The sequence below is a fragment of the Callithrix jacchus genome, chromosome Y, assembly GCF_049354715.1.
Source record: "Callithrix jacchus isolate 240 chromosome Y, calJac240_pri, whole genome shotgun sequence".
Classification (NCBI taxonomy): Eukaryota; Metazoa; Chordata; class Mammalia; order Primates; family Cebidae; genus Callithrix; species Callithrix jacchus.
The window spans coordinates 8,361,737-8,370,784 of NC_133525.1; positions in this window are offsets into that span (position 1 = coordinate 8,361,737).

Here is a 9,048-nt window from a genome sequence, read left to right on the forward strand (position 1 = left end):
CTGATTCCGGCACTCTGGGGGGCCGAGACCGAAAGATCTCAAAGCCAGAAGTTCAAAAGAAGCCTAAGCAATATAGCAACAACCACCTTTCTTTAAAAAATAAAACCAATAACAATCAAAGAAAATTAGACATAGCATCTAGTCCTAGTACCTGTGAGACTACACACCTGTACTCCCAGGTACTCAGGAGGCTGTGGCAAGAGAATTGTTTCGGTCCGGGAGTCTGAGGCTGCAATGAGGCTTCAGTTCACACCAATGCACTTCTGCCTGGGTGAGAGTGAGAACCTTCTGTCTCCAAAAATAAATAAATAAATACAATTACCTGAAAAAGTAAAACCCGCTGAACAGCTGTTACACATTCTTAGAGACTGAACTTGAATCAACGTCAATTACCTCATGACTGGACAGCAATGGGCATGTATGCTAACTATAATATGCATTTGAGATTTTACAAAGGTTTGATTTTCTGGTACATGATACTTCTACCACAAAAATGTCATAATTTGTTGGAAAATATTAAACATGCATTTTCTTTGGCACTCGTGAGATGTGCAATTGCGATTTTATCTAAAAAACAAAAAGATTAGTCAAACGTACCAGATTAGTCAAAATTGAAAACCAGAATACATTCGACTGCCTAGAATACTGAAGATCAATTTCAATTCATTTGTGACACTCTCTGCATCTGGAAAGAGATACTGCCATCCTTTATTGTCAAATTGGGCTCATTCAGGCTCAAACCTAACAGCAAGATATGCCAACTGGAGGCCGGGCGCAGTGGCTCACACCTATAATCCCAGCACTTTGGGAGGCCAAGGCAGCCAGATTACTTGAGGTCAGGAGTTCGAGGCCAACCTGCTCAACGTGGCGAAACCGCATTTCTCCTAAAAGACTACAGAAATTAACCGTGTGTGTTGCCAGGAACGAATAATGACAGCTACTCTACAGGCAGAAGCAAGAGAATCTTCTTTAGGAGGCAGTGGATTTGCAGAGAGCCTAGATAAAGGCACTGCACACCAGCTTGGGTGACAGAGCCAGACACTGTCCCAAATCATAAAATAAAAAGGATTTTGAAGTAATTTCAAAGCTGAAGTGTGGACTTTAATTAACTTCTCCCTCAAATGGAATTTTAATTAATTAATTTATTTTTTGAGGCGGGGTCTCACTCTGTCATGCAGGCTGGAGTGCAGTAGTGCAATCTCGGCTCACTGCAGCCTGAATCTCCTGGGCTCAAGGGATTCTCTCACCTCAGCCTTCAGAGTATCTGGGATTACAGGCACCTTCCACTATGGTATTTCCATCTGCTCAGCGTTCAGAGGGGCATAAGATCAGGTACCATGACTCTGAGAATAAATTCTAGCCACTCACGTTTTTCGTCTGTTAGTTTGGGACAGTGTCTGGCTGTGTCATCCAGGCAGGAGTGCAGTGGCCCAATCTCGGCTCACTGCAGTCTCTGCCTTTCAAGTTCAGGTGATTCTGATGCCACAGTCTCCTGGGCAGCTGAGATCACAGGTGCCCACCACCACACCCAGGTAATTTTTTTTTTTTCTTAGTACAGATGAGGTTTCACCATGGTGTCCATGCTGGTCTTGAAATCCTCACCTCAGGTGATCCACCTGCGACGGCCTCTCCATTTGATGAGTCTACAAGAATGAACCCCCAGGACCAATTCAAGGACAGGTTTAGATAATGGTCACCTTGCTTGGCTCCAATTCTTTGTGACCCAGTTTCTTTCTTGCTTGCTTTCTTTCTTTCTTTCTTTCTTTCTTTCTTTCTTTCTTTCTTTCTTTCTTTCTTTCTCCTTCCTTCCTTCCTTCCTTCCTTCCTTCCTTCCTTCCTTCCTTCCTTCCTTCCTTCCTTCCTTTCTCTTTCTTTCTTTCTTCTCACGTCTTTATTTATTTTGAGATGTAGTCTCACTCCAGGTTGGAGTGCAGTGTCAGGATATTGGCTCTCTGCTTTCTCGGTCCTTTGGGTTCTAGAGATTCTCCTGCCTCAGCCTCCTGAGGAGCCAGGATGATGAAGGTGCACCACCATGCCCCAAAGATTTTTGTATTATTAGTGTTTAGCTGATTGACATAAAGGTCACCTTAGCCATAGTTCTCTTTGACCCATTTTTTGGCCTCTCAGGGCAGAGTCCTGGGGAGCTCACCTGGCCTCCTCCCTGTTGCCTCTCTCTGAGGGTCTAAATGCCTCAGGTAGTGCAGTAGGGGATTGAGCCCCAGGCCCTGACTGATGATTTGGGGGACTGCAGAAATGGGTCCAGGACAGGTGGGGTCATGGTGGAAAGCCAATTCCCCAGGGGCCAAAGAGTGACCAACCAGCAAGGTGCTTTCCCATGATGCCTCACGGTGGCCCCACCTGAGAAATCCCTCCAGACCCTGGGCAGTCACAGTCAGCCAAACAGCTGAAGAAGCTCACACAGGCGATGTCCTGCCTGCAGGTGGGGGCTTGAGCTTCATGACCCAAGAAGCACTGGACTGAAGTGGAACCAGATACCTTGTATCCAGGAGGGAGAGGAGTCGGCAAGGCTCATGGGAGGCCTGACCTCCCTCACACCACCTCCCCTACCAGGCCGGAGGCACTCATTACCATGGTTGCCAATGCCATACTCCTTAATGATTACTTCCCTGTGGAAGGAAAGGTTGTGACAAATGGAAAACTTTGTTCTGGCGCCAGCACCTGGGGTGGTTGAGTTTCTCCACCTACCTGGCCAAGGAAGAGAAAGAGGTGGGACTCAAAGGGCCCATTTCGCCCACCAAGCTGGGCTTAGGTGGCCCACTAGCCAGAGCGAAGCATGTGTTCCCCCATTCCCAGCTCCACTGCATGTTATTTTCAGAGAGAAGTGAGACGTGGTTTATACAAAAAGTGTCTATGATACACTGACCATAGGAGTATTTTTCCTAAATCATCTCCATGTGAAATTCGTTCATAAGAATTTAATAGAATGGGAAACAGAAAATAATCTGTGAGATACAATCTCGGCTCACTGCAACATCTTCTTCCCTGCTTCAAGCGTTCTCCTGCCTCAGCGTGTGAAGGAGCCGCAATTACAGGGACTCACCACTACGGCCGGCTAATTTTTGTATTTTTAGTAGAGACAGGGTTTCACCTTGTTGGTCAGCCTTGTCTCAAACTCCTGACCTCCGATGATCCACCCACCTCAGCCTCCCAAAGTGCTGGGGTTACAAGAGGGATCCAACACACCCGGCCTCTAATGCTTGTATTTTTATTGGACACAGGGTTTGTCCAGGGGTGCTGGCTGGCCTCGAACACCAGACCTCAATAATCCACCTGCCCCGTCCTCTCAACCTGCTGGGACTACAGGTGTCAGCCACAACACCCAGACACATTTTTGGGTTTTCTTTCAGATGCACCGTACAAAGAGGTCATCATGTGCTCTGTTACCTTCATGTGGCAGGCTTCAGTAAGTGTAAATTTTACGGACAGGATTTGCTGCCCTTCCACATATCAGGAAGTGAAGGAAGAGACAAATGGACCTTTCAAAGCTGACTCTATTAGAAGGTGTAACACCTCTCCAGTGGGGTTTTCTTCTGAAAGTGGGGTTTGCTTTGAGAAGCAAACCACGCTGATACTACCAAAAAATATGAGGCTCTAGCCGGATGCACTGGCTCTCGCCTAATTCCAGCACTTTGCAGGGCCATGACAGAAAGATCTTAAAGCCAGGAGTCCAAAAGAAGCTTAAGGAATATAGCAACAACCACATTTCTTAAAAAAGATAAAAACAAAAAGATAGTAGAAAGATCCTCTAGTCCTAGTACCTGTGGGACTACACACCTGTACTCCCAGCTAGTCAGAAGGCTTGTGGCCCCATCACTTCATTCTCTGCCTCCATCTCCACAGGACCCTCTCCTCTGTGTCTGCGTGTCCTCTTCTGCCTCCTGTGAGGTCAGGGTACCAAAATGAAGCAGGAGTGATGAGGAAGAAGCCTCTTGAACATTGAACTGAAAAAGGAAGTGGCTTTTTATTTGGCTGGGAGCTGTGGGGCGCTACAGCCTCATTCACTAAACTCCTCGAGAAGTAGCTTGTCTCCTCCTTTACAGGCTTACAACGCTAAAGGGGAAACTATGTCACGGGGTATTTACTGAATATCCAACCTTACAAACTTTTGGCTTCACTGATTTCCTAATTCATATGCAGCTTGAGCATGAACACGCAGGGGAGGGGGCTTAGAGAGAAAAGACCAGCAAATTATTAGTTGGCAGGGGTGTTTCCAGGATGGAGACTGGACCGTGCAGATGTGGTGGTGGTGGTGACCCAGTGCTGGGCTTCAGCCATGACAGATAACATTCATTTGCAAATCTTTCAATGCTTACGGATATCAGAGACTCTGTGAACTATAAAGGGAGTCATTTTACCAACTGTTTGGAATTTTATTTATTTTCTCACCCTTCATTCCATCCAGAGGGCAGAAGGAGGAGGTTGAGGCCAGGAAGCTGGAGGAGTGGAGAGGGTCTCCTCTCTGAGTACCATGTAAGTTTTTGTATTGAACAATTTTAAACTACTTTTATCTATTAAATATTTGTATGAGTCACGTAAACTTAAATGTATATTTCTGGATGTTTAAAAATGTCTAATTCACAAGTGTCAAGGACCTTCAATAGAAATAATAATAGAGATAGAGATAGATACAGAGACAGAGATAGAGAAGGTCAACTTAGAGACAGAAATAATAATAGAAATGGAGATACAGATAGAGATACAGATAAAAACAGAAATGTAGATAGAGATAGGAGAAGACAGAAAGAGGGAGGGAGAGAGAGAGAGAGAAAGAGATAGAAAGATAGCGAGACAGAAAGAGAGAGAGAGAAAGACAGGAAGAGAGAGACAGAAAGAGAGAAAGAGAGAGAGACAGAGAGTGATAAAGAGATAAAGAGAGAGAGACAGAGACAGAGACAGACAGACAGAGACACAGAGAGAAACAGAAAGAGAAAGATACAGGAGATAAGAGAGAGAGACACACAGAGACAGAAAGAGACAGAGAGAGACAAAGACAGACAGAGAGAGAGACAGAGAGAAGACAGAGAGAGAGAAAGAAAGAAAAAAGAAAAATAAAAAAGAACAAAGAGAGAAGGAAGGAGAAGGGAACACAGACAGAGTCAGAGGGAGAAAAGAGAAAGAGGGAGAGAGAAAGAAGGACAGAAGGAGAACAGGAGAGATTCAGAGACACAAAGAGGAAAACGCAGCAGACGGCAAGGGTAGGAGAAAAGCCGGAGACAGGGCAGGACCCGCCGTCCCAGCGTAGACGCCGCAGTGGAGAGGAAATTGCTTCTTTCTGACAAGCTCCGGGGTAATGGAAACCATGTGTGCTGACCCGGGGCAGAAGGAGCCCTGGGCCATTACACTCCGTTCCCCCTCCCCCCCGCAAACCAGCAGACCATGCCTCGGGGTCCCGGAGGGGTCTGGACCCCCGGACCGCCCTGTCCCTGCACTCTCCGTGGCCCCCACCTCTGGCCAACTAATGGCACCTCTATGTCACCCCCATCCTTCCCCACTTGTTCTCACTGGGGCCAACTTCTCATGGGAGGCAGGACATCCCCAAAAGCAGAAGTCAGGGTCTCAGCCAGGCAGACTCCCCTAAGAACCATGCCTTGTACACCACGGGCCCATGGCCACCTGCTGTGTGGACAGGAAATGCCTTTGACCACCCCCCACCATACCACCCGCCTCTGGAATCCAAGAGAACTGTGCCCTGAGTCCTCACTGCACTTTCGGGCCAAGATGTCACCAGGATGGAGACCTGCGTGTCCTTGGTCTCGCCCTGGCAGCCTGCGCCCCAAAACAGTGAGCACAGATGGTGCCCAGGGTGCCTCTGGAAAAATCATCATCCTGGCAGGACCGTGGTGGTGAAGGGTGGGTCGAGTTGCCAGCAGTGAGTCTGTTATTTCATGGTGTTGAAATCGGGTAGGACCATCCAGGGGTGTTTTTGCGGGGGAGGACACCTGGGACCATTCACGCCGGTGGCCCTGGAAAACACAAATCCCACTGAGCACCTGTGAATCGGACGTTACATGGAAATAGAGTCATCCCTGCACTTTGGGAGGCCGAGGCCAGAGGATCCCCTGAGGACGGGAGTTCGAGACCTGCCTGGCCAACATAGTGAAACCCGGTCTCTACTAAAAATACAAAAATTAGCCGGTCACGGTGTACGGTCAAACTCTATAGCTGGGATTTATGATCATACAGTTTTTTCTTTTTTGAGATGGAGTTTCGCTCTTCTCACCCACGCTGGAGTGCAATGGTGTGATCTCAACTCACCGCACCCTCTGCCTCCTGGGTTCAGGCAATTCTCCTGCCTCAGTCTCCCCAGTAGCTGGGATTACAGGCATGCGCCATCATGCCCAGCTAATGTTTTGTATTTTTAGTAGAGATTGGGTTTCACCGTGTTGACCGGGATGGTCTCGATCTCTTGACCTCGTGATCCACCCGCCTCAGCCTCCCAAAGTACTGGGATACCAGGCATGAGCCACCGCGCCCGGCCCTAGAGACAGGCTTTTTGGGGTGTGAGTGTGATGACAGAGGAGTGTTCGTTCAATTCATTTATTTATTTCTGGCCGGGCGAGGTGACTGCAGCCTGTGATCCCAGCACTTAGGGAGGCCAAGTCGGGTGGATCACAAGGTTAGGAGTTCGAGACCAGCCTGGCCAACACAGTGAAACCGCGTCTCCTCTAAAAATACAAAAATTACCTGGGTGAGGTGGTGCGTGCCTGTGGTCTTAGGTATTCAGGAGACTGAGGCGGGAGAATTGCTTGAACCCGGGAGGTGGAGGCTGCAGTGAGCCGAGATCACACCAGTGCACTCCAGCCTGGGTGACAGCGTGAGACTCTGTCTCAAAAAGAAACAAAAAAATGTTTATTTCAACAATGTCTTGCTCTGTCGCCCAGGCTGGAGTTCAGTGGTGCAATCTGAGCTCACCGCAGCCTCCACCTCCCAGGCTCAAGCGATCCTCCTACCTCAGCCTCCCACGTGCATCGGACCAATCAGTTTTGTATTTTTCTTTTTTTATAGAGATGGGGGTTTTCTGCTGTTGGTGAGGCTGGTCTTCAACTCCTGGCCTCAAGCGATCCTCCTGCCTCGGCCTCCGAAAGGACTGGGATTACGGAGCCACCAGGCCCAGTAGACGTGTATTTGTTATAAAGGTTCCTACGTAACTCTCGTCCTCCTGAGCCGGTATTTGAAATTCGACACTTTTTCACCTCCAGCATGGTTTACAGGTCAGCAGAGGGTCAAGGTTACAAAACGTGCACACGCATGTTCATTGCAGCACTGTTTACAATAGCAAAGACCTGGAACCAACCCAAATGCCCATTGATGGTAGACTGGACTGGGAAAATGTGGCACATACACACCATGGAATACTATGCAGCCATGAAAAAGGATGAGTTCCTGTCCTTTGCAGGGATATTGGATGCAGCTGGAAACCATCATTCTCAACAAATGGACACAAGAACAGAAAACCAAACACCACATGTTCTCACTCATAAGTAGGCGTTGGACAATTAGAACACATGGACACAGGGAGGGGAACATCACAAACTCGGGCCTGTTGGGGGGTTGGGGTTAGGGGAGGAGTAGCAGGGGTGGGGAGATTGGGGAAGGACAGCAGGGGTGGGGAGATTGGGGAGGGAGAGCAGGGGGTGGGGAGCTAGGGGAGGGATAGCAGGGTTGGGGACCTAGGGGAGGTACAGCAGGTGGTGAGGGGCTAGGAAAGGGACAGCAGGGGGTGGGGGGATTGTGGAGGGGCAGCATTAGGAGACCTATCTAATGTAGATGACGCGTTGATGGGTGCAGCAAACCACCCTGGCATGTGTCTACCTGTGTAACAATTCTGCATGCTCTGCACATGTGCCCCAGAACTCGAAGTATAATAAATAAATTTAAAAAGAAATTAGAGAACCTCAATTCATAGACATTCCACCTGCAGTAAAAATCAACTAAAAGGAATCCATCCAGCTCTCTATGTATCTATCTCTGTATCTATGTATGTATGTATGTATGTATGTATGTATGTATCTATCTATCTATCTATCTATCTATCTATCTATCATCTATCTATCTATCTATCAATCTATGTGTCTATCTATATACATATGTGTATATATACATACGTGTCTATATATGTATGTATGTATCTATCTATCTATCTATCCATCTATGTATCTATCCACGTGTCTATCTATGTATCTATCTATCTATCTATCTATCTATGTATATATCTGTACATCTACATATCTATCTATCTATCCATCTGTGTGTCTATCTATGTATCTATCATCTATCTACATGTCTATGTATGTACATATGTATCTGTCTATGTATATATCTACATGTTTGTCTATGTATTTATGTATCTGCTGTTCATCTATATGTCTATCATCTATCTACATGTCTATATATGTATGTATGTATCTATGTGTCTATCTATCATCTATGTGTCTATCTATTTATCTATCTTCGTGTCTATGTATGTATGTATGTATCCATGTAAAAATCTACCTACCTATTTCTCTATGTGTCTATCTACCTCTTTATTTATGTATTTACCCATTTATTTTGAGACAGCACCTCACTGTGTTGTCCAGGCTGGAGTGAAGTGCCACGATCTCGGCTCACTGCGACCTCTGCCTCCCAGGTTCAAGCGATTCTCCAGCCTCAGCCTCCCGAGTAGCTGGCATTACAGGCGCCCGTCCGCATGCCAGGCTAATTTTGCATTTTTTTTTAGCCCAATAAACCTTCCATGTGTGTGTGGGAATCTCAGCCTCCTCCTCTCCCCACCAAGCCCAGGTCACTGACCCCCACACCCCCCACCCCCCAACAATCACACCTCTTCCAACCGTCTCTGCCATCAGGCTGCCACTGAGGACCTGATTATCTAGAAATCTGTGGGAATCCACAAACACTGGCCTTTCCCTCCTGAGGTAATGTTTTCTGACACATTTCAGGAGGCGCAGCTGATGTGGGAGGGTATCCTGGGCACGGGGTGTTCAGCCTCAGCACCAGCTGGTCCAGCCCAGACCCCCCCCCCGGGCT